The sequence below is a fragment of the Cetorhinus maximus genome, chromosome 12 (genome assembly GCF_964194155.1).
Source record: "Cetorhinus maximus chromosome 12, sCetMax3.hap1.1, whole genome shotgun sequence".
NCBI classification, from domain to species: Eukaryota; Metazoa; Chordata; class Chondrichthyes; order Lamniformes; family Cetorhinidae; genus Cetorhinus; species Cetorhinus maximus.
The window spans coordinates 89629554-89649278 of NC_135890.1; positions in this window are offsets into that span (position 1 = coordinate 89629554).

A 19725-nucleotide genomic window follows, 5' to 3' on the forward strand; every position below is an offset into this window, starting at 1 on the left:
TTTAATGTGGAAAGATTTTGATATCTTAAGTTCAGGTTTGCTGTGGATACCCAGGTATTTTAATCTAAAAAATTATACAACAGTCAAAGAATTTTATTATAATTTGTTGAACAAAATCAGTTAATGTGAAATATATTAGATTGGTGCTTTGGAATTACATAATAATAGATTACTCTATGAAATAATATAATTAATGGGGTTCACACATATCCTCGGAGCTGCCATTAAATGATATCTTTAGTCTTATACCTTGCACTAGTTCAGTTCTATGATACAGAGCATTAGAAAGTACAAAAATCATTTGTTACAGATGTCATATGCTTAAAAACATTAAATTCAGTTAATGAATCCATTCAACAATGGCGAGTCAATTATAATTAGCTAATTATATAGTTAGTACTTTATTAATAACAACATATCTGATATAGCTTGCTGATTCTCTAATTGGAAGATGAAAGCATTTATTTTGTTGTTACCCAATTATGCTGGTTACCTCTCAAAAGGTTTTCTCCTCTGCTTTATTTACCATTTTAAAATGAGGCTTTGTTATTTGAGATTGCAAGTATGTCCAGCATTACAATAATTGCATATACACAGTCATATACAAATGTGTATATATACAAACATATAATAAACACACAGACATAGATATTATATATATATATGTATAGATATATAATACTCAACCTAGAGCAAGATCATGATTTCAAGCTTGACAGTGTGTCAGGTTTGCATTTTTAAACTTTGCCACACATTTGATATTTGTGCCATGGTTTGCACCGTACCTTCAATGCTTTGCTTTGTTAGTTTTCCATCTTAACATCAATGAATGAGCTCATTTTCAGAGCTGATTTCAATATTATTTGCCAAGGTGGTTGTCCCAAACATTCATTGCTAAGAATCATGGCCAAGAATCACTGCCATTGTTCAGCTGGTTTTATTACTATTAAAGGCCCATAAAGATGGTTTTACATTCATTGAATGTTGACTATGATACTCTTCAATATAAAAAAACTCAATTTTCTAAGACTTAATGGAATTGAAGATCCACATTTTCATGGATGTTTTGGACTGCCATCAGGTCTCCAGTTTAAATTCTCTCCCTTTTAGCAGTGGATTCTCTTTCTTTTAGCAATGGTGAACATGGGTCTCCAATGTTGGCTTGAAGAAAAGTTGAAGCACAGGTCCCTGCTCTCTATTTCATTGGAGTTGTTTTATATTATACAAAAGTAAAATGAGGGAGCACATGAAACATTTTGTTGCATGTGGCAGTTGCAGCTTATAAAGAGAGCAGAAAAGGCTGTGCCCAAAGGAATGGGTTTATCAACCCCACCAACGTTTTGTGAAATAACCGCATAACATTTTCAGAGGCCAAATGAGGCCAGGTTGGAATGCAATATTTCCATGTTGATATTTTCAGGATGACAACAAAACATCGGAATCATTGAGGAACAAAAGGGACAACAGCCTGGTTGATGAAGAAATGTTGACTGAATCTGTGTGTTAGAGACTCCTGCATGTACAGTAAGGTGACAGGAGGAATCGCTTTCCTTTCCATCTCTAGCATTAACTATCTTCCACAAAGCAAACATAGATAAAAATTGATGTAGCTCCCTTATAGTGTTACCGTTATCTGTATCCTCTGAACCTCTTACTTACAAATTCATTTGGATTAGTTTGCGCAAAAACATCACAGGTGCAATGTGAACAAAGCTGTAACGTCATGGAAATTTAGCAGTAGCACAAAAGTTAATGCTGATACCATGGAAGGAAAAGATATGCTGAATCTGAAAAATTAGGCTATTAAATAGTCTTTGATGTGATCATCTTTGCTAACATGTCAGAACAGACACACCTCAGCATCTTGAGGAACTTCACCAAAATAGGACACAGTGAATGACATTTGCGATACACATTTACAGAATAATTGAATGAATGAATGATCTTTCCATTACGGAACAATACAAATCTTTTCAAATACATTTTTAATTTAATGGTCTGAAAAATAGTCAACCTTTTTTCCAGTTCTTAAGTAGCATTGATAGCTAATGTTTTACTTTTTATAACCACATTTTCCCAAATTATTTTAACTACCTGATGGTTCTTGCTCTCATCTTCACTTGTGTTTGAAGTCAAGGTGCAATCTTTAAAGATTTGGAGAACCTTCACAACTGGTTTTACAGGCATCATTTTCTTTAAAGATTTGAATGTCTAAATAGAAAGGACTGATGTTGTAAGATTCTATTTTTAAATATTAAAGTTATGACAACTTACACCTCTATCCAAATTGTTTGATCATCTGTCTTCCACTACGCGGCTTTTTACCAATCGACATTATGGCAGCAATAATCGTAATGATGTTTAATAATTAAGGGAGAGATCCAAGATTTGGTTCTAAACAACCAATTGATTTATTCTGGAGATATTGTAAATGTTACTGAACTTAATTGTTACCTATGAAATAATGAAATCAATATCTGTTCAGCTCAAAAACAGAATTACCTGGAAAAACTCAGTAGGTCTGGCAGCATCGACGGAGAAGAAAAGAGTTGATGTTTCGAGTCCTCATGACCCTTCAACAGAACTAAGTAAAAATAGGAGAAGGGTGAAATATAAGCTGGTTTAAGGTGGGGGGGTGGGTGGGGGGGGGGTGGGGGGGGGGTGGTGAGGTGGGGGAGAAGTTGGGGGGGGTGGGGTGGTTGTAGGGACAAGCAAGCAGTGATAGGAGCAGATAAACAAAAGATGTCACAGATAAAGGAACAAAGAGGTGTTGAAGGTGGTAATATTATCTAAGAGAATGTGCTAATTAAGAATGGATGGCAGGACACTCAAGGTACAGCTCTAGTGGGGGTGGGGTGGAAAGACTGACAGGGCATTACAAGTATAGATTTAAAAATAATGGAAATAGGTGGGAAAAGAAAAATCTATATAAATTATTGGAAAAAACAAAAGGGAGGGGGAAGAAACAGAAAGGGGGTGGGGATGGACGAGGAAGTTCAAGATCTAAAGTTGTTGAATTCAATATTCAGTCCGGAAAGCTGTAAAGTGCCTAGTCGGAAGATGAGGTGCTGTTCCTCCAGTTTGCGTTGGAAATCTGATCTGATCTGTTCAGCTCAACTGCTCCATTTTGACTCCTCATTTTATTGTGCAGTCTTCAGAATGTAGTGCAAGCTCCTGAATGTGAATTCTTTCCCCTTTCACCCATTTGTTTCTATCACTTCAGAAAGAATAGGAAATGAGTTAGTGCCTCCACTGTACTCCACATGCATTTCATCTTGCCGGGAGGAGAAAAGAGGGGCAGTTTGAAAAAAAATATAAGTTTTCATTAATTGAAAAGCACTGAACATGAAAAACAAGTTGCTCAAATTTCCTCTTTGTTCCTTGGTGATTTTGTGAATCAATCCGAGGCTGTGGAGTGGGCTCAATTTTTTCTGTCCATGAGCTTATTAATGCATGAAGTTCTCTCATGTCTTCTTCAGATGGCAACAAGTTCTTTTTATAACAAAAACAAAAATACCTGGAAAAACTCAGCAGGTCTGACAGCATCTGTGGGGAGGGATACAGTTGACGTTTCGATTCTGGATGACCCTTCATCAGAACTAAGACATATAGAAGTTCTTTTTATACTTTTCCACTTTCTCTAAGCAAATTGAAGGTTCAACAACTTCTTGCCTCCGGATCCCTTTTCACATCCCTGCAACATATTGAAAGGTGAAAGATTTTTCATCCCCTGTTATCATGGTGAACCTATCTGATTATTTACTTAGATTTCTGTTTACATACTTCTGTCACTTTTTGTTGTTGCAGTTAAACTTTACATCAACCTCTGCACCAGAAGATTTTCTATTCTAGCTGTAGCTTTATATCTATAGCTATAGTTTCAGAGGGGATTTACCCTAGCTATCATCATTAAGGATTTGCACTTTGAAATTTTGATTGCCTTGCGAATTTCATATATTCTACAGAGGTAAATCATTTGAAGAACAGAAGTTGTTACTGCTTGCCTTGCATTTTGATTATTGTCACTGCTCTTGCCTTCACTGTCACTGGTCACTTGTATAAATGGATCTCAACTCCCCTGGATCATCTTTTTTATGCAATATTTATAGAAACAATATGTCCCAGAGATCCAAACAACAACAAAAATGTGTATTTATATAGCAACTTTAATGTAGTAAAACATCCTAAAGCATTTACCAGGAGTGTTATCAAACAAAATTTGACACCGAGGCATGAAAAGAGATATTAGGCCAGATGACCAAAAGCTTAGTCAAAGAGGTTGGTTTTAAGGAGTGTATTGAAGAAGAGAGGAGAGGCAGGGAGATGTAGTAAGGGAATTTCAGATCTTAGGGCTTTGGCAGCTGAAGGCATGGCTGCAAATAGTGGAGCGCTTAAAATTGGGGATGTTCAACGGGACAGAATTGGAGGGGCACAGATATTGTGGAGGGTTTCAAGGCTGGAGAAGATTACAGAGACTGGAGGAGTGAGACAATGGAGGATTTTGAAAACAAGGATGAGAATTTTAAAATCAAGGAATTGTTTAACCGAATGTCAAAGCAGGCCAGTGAGCTCAGGGGTGATGGGTGAATGGATTTGGTGGTGACACAGACAGCAGAGATTTGGATGACTTCAAAGTTTACAGAGGGTAGAATTTGGAGGCTGACTAGGAATGTATTGTGTTACAATTGGTCCCCGGGCAAGGTTGCCCTAATATGTTATGATCCCAGATGAGGTACCCTAAATTATAATGCTCCCGGGTGAGAAGGGATGAACTGGTTCCCCTTCTTTATTCAACCCCTTCAGTTGGTCGCAACAAGGTTAACTTAAAAAGGATCCCTTCCCTCGTGGATACCTTTACTCAGTCCAAATATATTTATGTTTTTGAAGGAGCCCATTTGACCAGGCTTTCTTGAGTCAAAGAAAGAGTGAGTTTATTAGTTACTAAACACAAGAAAAAATAATAAAAATTCAACACACATTCACACAAATTAGAAATGAGAAATCGAGTCCAAAAATAAAAGTTAAAAAGATATACGAATCAGTCTTTGGTTTGCCCGTGAGGAGTAGATGGTGAAGTGTTGCGGCCGTTAAGTTGGGTGATTCCAGTAGAGCTGACTTTGACAGTTGAGCAGTTGGTTTGGAGGTTTTTGTTTCTGCAGATTAGCTGAAAGCAGGTATCCTTGTTTCCTTTTCAGCTTTAGCTTTGCTGACTTGTGACTTGCTTCTAGCAATCAGAGAGAGAGAGAACTTTTTACCTGCAAGCACAGGGATGCCTAGTTGATGTTCTTCAGCTGTGAGACCTTCACAGCATATCCTCACAAACCAGGCCTGGAACACCAAAGCTAGCACACAGAGACCAGGGCTGCAGTTGCCTTTTAACCCCTTTTCTTGTGTATTCCTGGAGGGGAAAAAACAAACATGCCTTTCGCCCAGAAAATGGTTTCTTTCAACTTAAATCACATCCACAGTCTGGGTTATAATTCACAGGAGATGGTTCCTGCTGAGATGGTAATCAGCCTTCATTATCTCTGCAACCACAGGGGATTACAGTTCAGCTTTTGCATTGCATCTTTTCCTTTGAAGGGTCTCTGTCTAAAGTAGGCCTTGACACCTTTTTAGTTGTGACATTCCGTTCTCTGGACTAATTGGTCAAGTGTAATCCACATAGGAATTTTCCAGCAAATGGTTACTTTACAGTCTCTGCCAGCTTTTGCTTGTATGTCCTTTTTAAAAAAAACACATATCTTGCTTAAAAGTTCAATATGTCTGTAAATAATTCAGGACTATGATCCACCGTCATGACAATTGGAATATTCAAGTCTGGGTAACAAAGGCATAGATGAGGGAGGTTGGTTGAATCAAGGGCAGAGTCAGGTGATCTTACTATAGAAATAGGTGACCTTAATGATGGAGCAGATACATGGTCAGAAGCCCATCTTGAGGTCATGCAAGTCACCAATTGTGAACAGTCAGATTCCACCTCAGACAGATGTCAGTGGTTAAGGAATGGAGTCTATGGTGGGGACTGAAGACAATGGTTTTGGTTTTCCAAGTAATTAGTTGGAGGAAATTTCAGCTCATTCCAATACGGGATGTCGGAGAAGCAGCCTGACAATTTCGAGATGGTAGAAGGGTGAGGTAGATCCGCAAAGATAAGAATGAAACTAGGTGAATGCAGTTCCACCCAGCTGAACGACAATGGAGAGGCTTTGAAGGGCGATTACGTGTTCAACTGTGTCAAAGGCTGCAGGCATGATGAAGTGGGTGAGAAGGGTTAGTTTACCTTTGTCACAGTTACATAGGGTGTCATTTGTGACTTTAATAGGAGCTGTTATGGTACTGTAGTAGGTGTGGAAGCCTGATTGAAAGATTAAAAATGGCACTCAGGAAAATATGGATTCAGGTTTGGGAGACAACAGCATGTTCGAGGACCCTAGAGAGGAAAGGAGGGGTGGAACGGGAATAATAAAAACAGAAAATGCTGGAAAAACTCAGCAGGTCTGACAGCATCTGTGGAGAAAGAAACAGAGCTAACGTTTCATGTCTGTATGACCCTTCTTCAGAGTGTGGAAAGGGGGTGATGGTTTGCAAGGATGGAGGAGTGAAGAGGTGTTTTTTGAGGAGATGGGTGATGACGGTAGATTTGCAGGGGATGTGGATACTATCTGAGGAGAAATAATTGTCAACAGTATCAGTAAACATGGGAGCCAGGGAGAATAATTCAGTGATCAGTAGTTTGGTGGGAATAGGGTCAAGGGAGAGAGGAGAGAAACTAGAGAAATTTGCAAGTTCAGGGTTAGGACTGGGACAGGGGGATGCTTAGGTGAAGGGAGGGAAGCAGCAGAGGCAGCTGATCGAATGGTCTCAATCTTAGTGGCAAAGAAATTCATGAGCTCCTTGCACATTGTTGTTGCAGGCGAAGGTGGAGGAGAGGGGGGAGAAGGGTTTGTGAAGATTGTTTGCAGTAAGCCAGGGTTTATCTTTGCAGTAGACGATGATCTTGGAATAGTGAACAGTTTTGGCAGCCAAGAACAGTTTGGGTTCTGCCAGGGACACTTAGCTCCTGACCTCATTACTGCCTTGGTTCAAACTTGGAGAAAAGAGCTGAATTCCAGAGGTGAGGTGAGAGTGACTGCCCTTAACATCAAGGCAACATTTGACCGAGTGTGACATCAAGGAGCCCTAGGAAAACTGGAGTTAATGTGAATTAGGGGGAAAAAGCCTCTGCTGGTTGGAATCATATCTAGCACAAAGGGAGATGTTTGTGGCCTTTGGAAGTCAATCATCTCACCTCCAGGGCATCACTGCAGGAGTTCCTCAGGGTAGTGCCCTCGGCCCAACCATCTTTAGCTGCTTCATCAATGACCTCCCATCATAAGTTCAGAAGTGTGGATATTCGCTGATGATTGTACAATGTTCAGCACCATTTATGACTCCTCAGATACTGAAGCAGTCCATGTCCAAATGCAGCAAGACCTGGACAATATCCAGGCTTGGGCTGGCAAGTGGCAAGTAACATTTGCGCCACTCAAATGCCAGGCAATGATCATCTCCAACAAGAGATAATCCAACCATCGCCCCTTGACACTCAATAGCCTGACCATCACTGAATCCCCTACTATCAACATCCTGGGGGTTGCCATTGACCAGAAACTGAACTGAACTAGCCATATAAATATTGATGCTACAAGAGCAGGTCAGAGGCTAGGAATCTCACGACAAGTAACTCACCTCCTGACTCCACAAAGCCTGTCCATCATCTACAAGGTACAAGTCAGGAGCGTGATGGAACACTTTCCATTTGCCTGCATGAGTGTAGCTCCAACTCAAGAAGCCTGACACCATCCAGGACAAAGCAGCCCACTTGATTGGCACCCCATCCACAAACATTCACTCCATCCACCACCAACGCACAGTGCCAGCAGTGTGTACCATCTATACAAGATGCATCAAGGCATCTGCAAGATGCACCAAGATGCACCTTAGGTGGCACCTTCCAAACCCACGACCATGATCATCTGAAGGACAAGGGCAGTAGACACATGAGAACACCACCACCTTCAAGATCCCCTCCAAGCCACTCACCATCCTGAACCATATCATCGCTCCTTCACTGTCACTGGATCAAAGTCCTGGAACTCGCTCCCTAACTGCACTCTAGGTGTACCTACACCACATGGACTGCAGAAGTTCATGAAGGCAGCTCACCATCACCTTCTTAAGGGCAATTAGGGATGGGCAATAAATGTTGGCCTAGCCAGCGACATCCACTTCCCATGAATGAATAAAAAAGGGTCATCTGCCATTTCCATTCAAATCTGCTTCCCTTGCACTTAGCGGAGGGGAGATGAGGGCCGTATAAAACAAGCTTCACTTTGTATACTACTAAAATGTATCACTTGCAATCGTGTAATTCTCCTCTCGATGAAAGCCAGACTGAACATGTATATCCTTAACAGACCAAAAACCAGAAAATGGTTTTATTTATACAGGAATAAACATATTAAATACATTGAAAGACAAATTTTGTTACTCTCCACCATGTATAAAATAGTAAAATGGAACATTCTTCCTAAACGTAAAATTGAAACAGAGGATACTGGTTATAACCCCAATCTTCTTTACTTCCCTGGTTGAACAGGCTCAAAACTTTAAAAATAAACAGCTGAATATGCAATACTCAAACACTCCCTGCTGACTGGTTCCTGATGTGCAAATTAATTTCCTCATAGGAGGGACTGAGAATTTCCTCATAGCTGTTGACCAAAGAAGACTGCAGTCAATTAGTGACTTTGTCCCCCTTCATGACTATTTTTTTGGAAAAATATACTTTATTCACAAAATATCTGAAAAAACATTACAAAACATTTCAAAATGGCCATCACAAAAAGTGCAATCCTGTTCCAGTTTTCCACATAGATCATGAGGTGCTTCAATACAATCAATGAACATTGCAGACATTTCAACATGGTCATTACAGTCAGTCAGACAGTGCAATGGTATTTAAGTTTCGACATAGATCATGTTGCACTCTGAGGTGCTTCAATACAATTGTGACACATGTAGTATTCACTACATACATATAATGTGAGCCATACAGCCCAAGGCGTCTAAACAATTCCCAGCCCCTCAGTGCATTATGGCAGAAAGGTCCCATACAACGACCTTTCCCCACTGATCCTTTATGGTGGCTGCCCCAAACTTTAGTGCATCCCCCAGCACGGAGTCCTGGATCTTGGAATGTGCCAGTCTGCAACAGTCAGTCAGGGACAACTCTTTGCACTGGAAGACCAACAAGTTTCGAGCAGACCAAAGAGCGTCTTTCACTGAGTTGATGATCCTCCAGCTACAGTTGATATTTGTCACGGTGTGTGTCCCTGGGAACAGTCCATCATGACAGTTACAGACAGAGCTCTCAGTCAAACCATGATATCAGAGAAAGGCCTGATTGATCTAAGCCAAGTCATTCTGAGGCAGCTCCTTTAAAGTCAGCCTGAGAAAAACTGTTGTCTTCCTCTTAACAATGTTAAGATGTTTTCCAATCTTTGGCAGTGGTTTAAGAATCTTATTATTGAATATGACAGCTCTGATCAATTAACAGCCTGAACTTTCTCCCATTCCTGTTCTCAAAATAGACACCAAGCTACAGAAGACAATTTTCAGACAGATGGCCAAAAGTTTGGTCAAAGAAGATAGTGTCTTAAAGGAAGAAAGAATAGTAGAGAGCTGTAGAGGTTTAGGAAGGGAATTCCAGAGCTCAGGATGTTGCAATTAAAATCAGGGATGCACAAGAAGCCAGAATTAGAAGCACACAGGTATCTCTGAGGATTGTGGGGCTGGAGGAGGGATTACAGAAATAGGGAAGGGTCAGGCCATGGAGGGATTTAAAAAGAAGGATAAAAATTTTTAAATCAAGGTGTTGTTTGACTGGTGGCCAATGTAGGTCAGGGGCATAGGAGTGACATAGGAGAACTGAACTGGTGCCAGTAAGAACACAGAGTGGCAGCAGAGTTTTGCATGACCTCAAGCTTACAGATGGTAGGATGTGGGAAACCAACCAGGAGTGTATTGGAATATTTAAGTCTAACGGTAACAAAAACATGAATGAGGATTTCAACAGCATGCAAACTAAGACAGGGATAAAGAGGCGATGTTATGGAGATGGAAATAGGCAGTCTTAGCAATGACACTATTATATGTTTGGAAGGTCATCTTGGGGTCTGGTTCAGCCTCAGAGTGTTGCCAGGGAAAGAAATGAAGTCAGTAGCTACAGATTGGAGTTTTGACCAGGACTGAAAACAATGGCTTCAATTCAGTTGTGCCAAAATTTAATTTGAGGAAATTTCTGCTCATCCAGTACTGGATGTTGGACAGGCTGTCTCATACTTTAGCAATCCTGATTCAGAGTTGTTACCTCTCGACTTGTCTATTCCAACATAATCCTGGGTTGTCTCCCCCATTTCACCCTTTGTAAAGTCATCCAAAACTCTGCTGCCCTTGTCCTTACTCACACTAACCCAGTCACATATCATTGTGTTCACTGACCTACACTAGCTTCCAATCAAGCAATGTGTCAATTTTAAAATTCTCATCTTTGTTTTCAAACTCTCCATAGCCTCACCCCTACCTATCTCTGTAGTCTCCTCCAGCCTCACAACCCTCTGAGATATCAGCACTCATCTAATTTTGGCCCCTTAAGCAATCCCGATTTTAATCGCTCCACCATTGGTAGCCATGGCTTTAGTTGCCTTGGCCATAAACTTTGGAATTCCCTCCCTGCATTTCTCCGACTCTATCTCACTTTCCTACTTTAAGACACTCCTTAAAACATGACTCCTTGACCAAGCTTTTGGCGATCTGATCTAATGGGCAGAATTTTGACCCAGTCGGGATGGCTTAGGAACCCTGTAAAAATGGAGGGTGGGTCCACATTCTGGGATTCCTGACCCCATTCCTGGGCTCTCTAATTTTCAGGGGTGCCTTTATAGGTTGCGGGCTGGCTCTTGTCAAAAGACCGCATCCACATTCCCGAGTTTGCCGGCTCCATTGCAGGAATGCAGGAACAGATACGTCTGACTCCCCCTCAGAAATTTTCAGAGTGCTGTACCAGGTTTTTAAGGAGTCATGGGTCAGGATGCCTCAGAGGAGTCATGATCAGTACCCTAATCTGCATGAGGGTACCTTTTAAAAAGGTGAGTTCAAATGTTTCCCCTCATAGCTCAATGCAAGCTACGCGTAAAAAAAAACTTTAAGAAAGTCATCCATTCAGTTCTTTCCATTATGTATTGGTGAAAAAAGAAATATGTCTAAGATTTTTGTTTTGCACTCATCAGGAAACTAGCAGGAATGCCAATATAAGGGGGAAACAACTATTTATACTATATGTGAAGAGAGTGCTGATTAGTTGGCAAGTGGCGTTGGCATGGAGAATGCACCACTGATGGTGACTGACAGTTAACTGCCAAGCATTGTTTGAAATTTAAATCAGGCAGCTTGACTCTGATTGGTCAAGGCATTGGCCTGAGGAATGAGTCTTAATTTGTTTAGCTGGAACAGGTGCAATGTATGTACATGTTCGTTCTGCCTGCAAACTGTCAGTCACCATTTTTTCAGCAATACTCAAGTTCTGTACTACCAAATAACTACTTTCTAGCATATTAAAAAAAAGTTATTTCACTAATCTTTCCCAGGTCGGTGGGCCTGACTGGAGTCCATACCCACAACCCCCAGCAATGAAGATCCTGTCTTTGCAGGCACTTTCTCCTAAGGTGGGCGGGGCAAGCCGGAAATTTTCCCGCATCCCGCTACCCACCTCGGTGATGGAAATTCAGGCCAATATCTCCTTATGTAGCTCGAGCATAACATTTTGAATTATAATACATCTTTGAAAAGACCTGGGACATTTCATTGCACAAAGGTACTAAATAAATAGAAGTCACTGTATTGATGGAATCTCTCAATACAAATGTTACTGTAAATGCCTCAATCTGAGCATCAAGAAACTGGATGTCCTTACTGTCTGGGTGCTCATCCAAAACTTGTTTCTGAGATATCCACTTGCAGGGTCATTGTTTTCCTGCACATTTAAGTATTTCACCTCTGAATGAGATTCTGTTAGGTATTTGATTTAAATAGTTGCTTAGCTGTGACTATACAGCCAATTCTATTTTGCATTGTGCCACATTATCAGTGGCTCACACATCCTGAGCTTACCCCAAAATTTAGTAAGATAAGCAACAAAGCCAATGAGTCTTTGGATTCTTATGATTTTCATGGTGATATACCTTTCAAAAACTTCTGTGACCTTGTGACCCAATTTCAGACCTTGTTCCAGAAAGCAATGTCTTTCAAATGGAACAATATGAAGTCTCAATGTGGCCTCATTTTTGTTGATATTTTTTGTAACAACAGCAACATACACACTGGGTTATGGAACAGTCGTACAGTTTAGTCTCAACTCATTGAGTGTTCCAAATTTATGCTGACATCATCTATTGGCATAACTTTCCTATTTTCATACCCTTATTATCTCTTCCCAGAGCAAACTGTTACTCTTCTTATGCCTTCTTGAGGTCTGTAGTATGCCTTGGTTCAATTTTGTCCTCTTCACATTAAAGACATCAAAGAGTAATTTATTTGTGCAACTTTGCACCTCCAGGACCAACTTCTTTACCTCCTATGTGTCTTTGACATGTAGAGATGTGCCATCCCGTTACCAGTCTATGCTTTCTCGATGCTTCTTACCTGTTTGTTGCCTTTATTACCTTCCTCTAGGGTCAGGCAGATTTGGAATATTCCCACTAAATCAGAGTTCCTTGCTGCCATAACAATCTCCAGTTCTGGCATTAGTCCTAATGCATCTAATTTTCATGCATACACATTTCATTGTAGATTTGTCTCATTTATTGGCCCCCAATGTCTGCCTACTCTTGATATCTGCTTCCTGTATGTCTCTTTTATGGCTTGTGACATCAGCATTCGAAAGCTCAATAAGTCTGCATGACATTCGTTTACCTGCTCTTTTAGCAATTAATCCGTTTTAAGTTTTCTCACTCTGATATCACAAACAGTAATTTCTAAATTTAAGCTTGGAGAGTATTTGTCCAGAGTTTTGCATCTAGAAGTAAAATGTTCTGAGCTCTGTGTAAATGAGATTAAAGTAAAGGTAAAATACACTATGCTGCCACAGTTACCAAGTGATACAAATGATGAAAGTCCTGGATTGGAGCGTTAGATGCCAGTTCAAGCACCCACAATTGTGAATGAGTCATGTGAATTAGTAGCTAGCATGATGGTAAACAGACTTAAAACAGTGGAAAGTAGGGAAAAATGTTGTAAAAAGAAGAACTTTATTCTTTTGCCACATCCCCCAATCTCAGTATGCACAGACAGTTCTCTAGTGGCCACCCAGTCTTTCGAGTACCCAGATGTTATGCTATCAAAGCTGTTCGCATGCCAATAAATTGAACAAAGAAGGACAGTAGCACTGCCAGGAACTGATACCAGGGGGAGGGCTTGTTGATTTTCCCAGCTTTGTTTATGGCCTCAGGCCCAGTGGACAACAGTGAGATGACCTATTGTCAAAGAGTTGGAATCTGTCTTTTACATCCTACACTCAGTGCACCAGAAAATCACAAAGCTCCATAGCCCATTGAAATGGAAGTTGTACTAAATTCCTGCATTTTTACTATACTCCTCCCTTTTCAAACTCATCTCCTTTTCATTCATAAGGCAGCACAGGCTGTCAGCTGAGCTGTGGGGGGAGAGAGAGAGGGACACACACACACACAAAAATAAAACTTCTGCTTTTAAGTGTCCTGTTTGTGAAACAGTTACAACTGTATGGGTTGTGTATATAATACAAAGCGTGAGTCAGCTGGGCAAAATGGAAGATAAAAGGTAAGTTCCAGAAATGTTAATGGAGTGAATTGTGAGATAAAATTGTTTGATATGAACTGATTTGTGCTTTCTTGCATCATGTTGCCCCTGTGGACATGTTTGTTTTCCTTAATTGCTCTAAAGAGTGCATGTGAATGCAGTCATTAGTGAAGAATGGAAATGTTCATGTGAACCTTAAACTCCGTCCACCCGCACTTAGTAAAGAAAAGACCTCTCAGCTCACATTGTTCATCGTTCCAAAGATCACTAGTAAAATGCAAATGACCCGCAGTGGTGGCTTTTGTAAATCGTCCTTTAAAAGATTATTTTGAAGGAAAATTATGACAAAAAGGGCTTGTACCTGGCCACCTCCCATTTTCCAATCAAAAGACATTTTCATGTTGCCTGGGAGGTTCCAGGGGCAAATGACAAATGGAAGCTCATGATTCCCATACTCCTCTTATTTAGAAAATGAAAGAAAAAAACCTCAAAATGTAGTTCTGATGATAGGTGTCAGGCCAAGCACCTTTAATGCTTTAAAAACACCCTAACGTGCTTCTCAGAAGGGTTATTAGACAAAATTTGACATCAAACCGCATAAAAATATATCATGATCTTTTATTTACAGAACTTACAGGTATATTAGGACAGGTAATCAAAAGCTTGGTCAAAGGGGTAGGCTTCAAGGAGAGACAAAAAGGAGAAGAGAAAGAGATAAAGAGGGGAAGATAATTAGGGAGGGAGTTCCAGTGTTAAAACATTAACCTATCTTTTCAATTTTTTAAGTTGATGGATCCACTGCTTAATTGTTTAACTGTTTCTGTTTTATACAGTTTACCATTCCTCTTTTGCTGTTCCAATTATCAAATCTTGTTGGAGGCTGGCAGCTTCTGATTAGTAATTGGGAGGAAAACCATCTTCGCAGTATTACATTTAAGTGTAGAACCTAACTTGTGATGTTTATGAAAATATATGTCTCCAGCACACTCAATACTCCAGAGCACCTAGCATTTATATTGTGGAGTGCCAATGATGGTAGGTGTACTGTAAGTCCATAGTCAACTGCACACACCTAATGTAAATGTGCCTAAGCATTATATGGACATTGTGACTGAAGACTATGAACTAAAATAAATATTATTTTTTTTTTATTATAACTTTTCGCATTTTCTTATGTATATGTTACCATATATAATAGTGAACAACAATTAATTAATGAGAACCAAAATCAAATGAAAAATTATGAATTTAAATGCAAAGAAAATATTGGAAATGGACAACAGGTCTGACCGCATCTAAAAGAGAAAAGGTTGGCCAATATTTTAGATGTCATCCTTCATCGGAACCATTCGTGCTTTACAACAAAAGTTCCCACGGAAAGCATTGAGCTATTTTTCCTCTTCAGATGCTGACTGACCTGCTGTTCGTTTCCAGTATTTCTGTTTTCAAAACTAAATGCAATGTAATACTAATTTATTGGAGTTCTTTGAAGGAGTTACATGTGTTGTGAATAAAGAGGAACCAGTGGATGTACTGTACTTAGATTTCCAGAAGGCATTTGATAAAGTGCCACATCAAAGGTTATTGCAGAAAATAAAATGGTGTAGGGGTTATATATTGGCATGGATAGAAGATTGGCTAGCTAACATAAAACAAAGGGTATAGCCATAAATGGGTCTTTTACTGGTTGGTGGAATATAACAAGTGGTGTGTGCCACATGGGGCCTCAACTTTCTACAATTTATGGTTGCTAAATTTGCTGATAACACAGTGATAGGTAGGAAAGTAAACTGTGAGGAGGATGTAAGGAGGCTCCAAAGTGACATAGATAGGTTAAGTGAGTGGGCAAATACCTAGCAAATGGAATATAATGTGAGAAAATGTGAAATTGTCCATTTTGGCAGGAAGAATAAAAAATAATCATATTATCTAAATGGTGAGGGATTGCAGAGCTCTGAGATTCAGAGGGATCTAGGTGTCCTAGTGCATGAATCACAGAAGGCTAATATGCAGGTACAACAAGTAATTAGGAAAGCTAATAGAATGTTATCATTTAATGCGAGGGGAATTGAATACAAAAGTAGGGAGGTTATGCTTCAGTTGTACAGGGCACTGGTGAGACCACATCTGGAGTACTGTGTAAAGTATTGGTCTCCTTATTTAAGGAAAGATGTAAGTGTGTTAGAAGCAGTTCAGAGAAGGTTTACTAGACTAATACCAGGAATGAACAGGTTGTCTTATGATGAAAGGTTTCACAGTTTAGACTTGTATCCACTGGAGTTTAGAAGAGTAAGAGGTGACTTGGTTGAAACCTTTAAGATCTTGAGACATCTTGATAGAGTGGGTACAGAGAGAATGTTTCCTCTTGTGGGAGAATCTAGAACTAGGAGTCATAGTTTAAAAATAAGGGGTCCCTCATTTAAGACAGAGATGAGCAGAAATGTTTTCTCTCAGAGGGTCGTGAGTCTTTGGAACTCTCTTCCTCAAAAGGCATTGGAAGCAGAGTGCTTGAATACTTTTATGGCAAAGCTAGGTAGATTCTCGATTAACAAGGGGGCGAAAGGTTATTGGGGGTAGGCGGAAGATTACAATCAAATTAGCTATGATCTTAATGAATGATGGAACAGGGTTGAAAGGCCGAGTGGCCTACTCCTGCTCCTAGTTCATATGTTTGTATTGTAATGACAAAGAAGCATCCATAAAAAAATGAAATGAAAAAGATATTTTCACTAAGTAATTTTTTCATGAGCAGAGAGAGTTGATGAGAGTAATGCAGTTGATCTGATGTATATGGACTTGCAAAAGTCATTTGATAAAGTGCCATTAATAGGCTTGTCAGCAGAATCAAAGCCCATGGAATAAAAAGGACAGTGGCAGCATGGATACAAAATTGGTTGAGTGGCAGGAAGCAGAGGGTAATGATGAATGGATGTTTTTTACACTGGAGGAAGACACGTAGAGGGGTTTGATGCCCAGGGGTCAATACTTTGATCACTGTATTTCTTGATCTATGTGAATGAATGGGTGTGCAGGGCACAATTTTGAAATTTGCTGATGATACAAAATTTGGAAGTATCATGAAGTGTGAAGAGGGTAATGATCAACTTCAAGAAGACAGGCTGATGGAATGGGTGGACACATGACAGATAACATCTAATACAGAGAAATGATATGTTTTGGAGGAAGAATGAGAAGAGGCATTATAAAATAAAGGACACAATTCTAAAAGGGGTGCAGGAGCAGAGAGACCTGAGGGTGTATGCACACAAATTGTAGAAGGTGGTAGGACAGGTTGAGAAAGTGGTTAATAAGGTACATAGGATCCTGGGCTTTATAAATAGAGGTATAGAGTACAAAATCAAAGAAGCTGTGGTGAAACTTTATAAAACACTGATTCAGGCTCAGCTGGAGTATTGTGTCCAATTCTGGGCACCACACTTTAGGAAGGATTTGGGAGGGTGCAGAAAAGATTTACAAGAATGTTCCTGGGATGAGGAACTTCAGTTATGTAAATAAGTTGGAGAAGCTAGGATGATTCCCCTAGAAAAGAGGTTGAGAGGAGATTTGATAGAGTTGCTCAAAATCACGAGGGGTCTGGGTGGACAGAGCGACAGGGAGAAACTGTTGAGAACTGTAGGACCAATTTAAGGTGAATGGCAATAAAAATTGCCATAGGTGAAATGAGGAAAAAACTTTTTTACATAGTGAGTAATTGGGATCTAGATTGCACTGCCTGAGAATGTCCCTTGTCTCTTGGCAGCCTTTCATCTCATGAGATGGTGGTTTGTGCTGCGATGGTCAGCTCCATGTTAAACATCATCTGGTGTGGCTCAGATGGCCACACTCTGGCATTGCAGTCTCTGCTGCATTTGCTGCAGTGGAGGACAGTGGTTATCAAAGCCCTGTGAGATGGCAAGTTCGAGTGGGCGGCTGTGAACATGGGTTGGGGAGTTTATGTGGGAAGAGATTCAGGAAGGATAAGAGGGCAGTGAACTCAGAGGAGAGAGAGAGACTGATGAGTTGAGATGGGGTTTGAAATTACTGAGGATGAGAAGTCATTACGTGTAGAGACTGAGGGAGGAAAGCAGTGAAGATATCTTAGTGAAAACATTTTTATTGTGCTTAAAATAAATCATACTTAAAATGTTACAGCTTAGAGCATATAAAATAATAAAAGAAAACCTTTGTGATCAATTATTTTGTTTTTGGAAATCATTTTGAGTACTTTAATTTCGTCTTTTTGCATTATTTCCTTGACAGTCTCAATTCTAGCAACTCTGAGGTTAAATTAGCATCCTGCACTGCTGAGCAAGAAAATCACAATGCAGCAATAGCAAACTATAAACATATGAGGATCGTTATCTAGTTGATTCTGTACGTTACATCCACAAAAGATATGGATAAAAGAAAATTTCAGTGCAGAAAATCGTACACATGCTTTTTGTCTTGAAAGCCTTCTGTGCTTTTTCTAAAAGAGATGTGTTGTGTAAAATGCATTGAAGAGTTCTTTGTGGGTTCCATGACAATACACCGTGATGGTGCAGTTGTGGAAATGACCCTGATACTATTTAATGGTATAGAGAAGATTAATGCAATGACCCCGCACTTTCAGGGCTGCACTTACAGTAGAAGCAATCATCCATCCAATCAAGAGATTTAAATAGCTGTTAACCCTTTTTGTATTTCCTATCTAGAGTTAACCAATGGATATGCAGAAATCCAACAGCACTGAACTGAAGGTAGGAATCCAACTAGACTGCTGGGTCAAGTTCCTCAGTCATGTTTATAATTCTATGTTTCTGTATCTCGTTGCTCTTATAGTTTTGTTCTAAAGGGCCAGTTTTTTTACCTCTTAGTTACAGAGGATTTTCTTTGTAATTTGTAAGCCAATTTGGATGAGAGGAAGGTGACATGGCAAGAATTTGTTTTCGTTTTACTTGGTGATCAGGTCGAGAGGGTGTCGATGGGGGGTTGGAGGGAGGGTGTTCATTGGGGGACGATATTGATGGGGGGAGGGTGTCGATGGTGGGGGTGGAGGTTGGTGTCAATGGGGGTATGGGGGGAGGGCATCAATGGGGGGGATGGGGGAGACGGTATTAATGAGGAGAGGGTGTCGATGGGGGAAGGTGCCAGTGGGGTGATGGGGGGTGGTATCAATGGGGGAGGGTGTCAATGGGGCAATGGGGGAGGGTGTCGATGGGGAGACGGTATTGATGGGGGATGATATCAATCGGGAGAGGGTGTCGATGAGGGAAGGTGTCAATGGGGTGATGGGGGCATGGTATTGATGGAGGGATGGGGATGGGGGAGTGTGTCGGTGGGGGGACGGGGAGGGTGTTGATGGGTGAATGGGGGAGGTGTAGATCAAAGATCAGGGCGAGGGTGTTGTTCAGAGTGGGGGTAGAGTGTCAATTGCGGGTTTGTGGAGGGTTTTGTTCGGGGTGGGCATGAGGATGTTTTTTGAGGTGGGGGAAGGTGTCATTTAGGGATAAGGGGTGGGTTTTGTGTTGGGTGGGGTAGGAACGTTTTGAACGGAGGCCGGACCTGAGGGGTGGAACTGCCTGCATTCTCCTAATGAGCTGACCCCACAAGATGGCTGCAGCTCCTCCTAGGTATATGGCAACATTCATGCCTGTTGGCAGCGTGTTGTGATATGCAAGTGGAGCACATGGGAAGTGAAGCACTGGGGCAATCCAAAATCAAAAATTTTTTTAAAATGTCCACCTTTGAATATTTCTGTCACGTGCCCCTGACCTTAGTGTTCCAACCTTATTCAACATGGAGGATGACTCATTTCCAGATGGAAATGTGCTCTTGCTTCCTGCCACCATATTGGGAGCTTAGGAA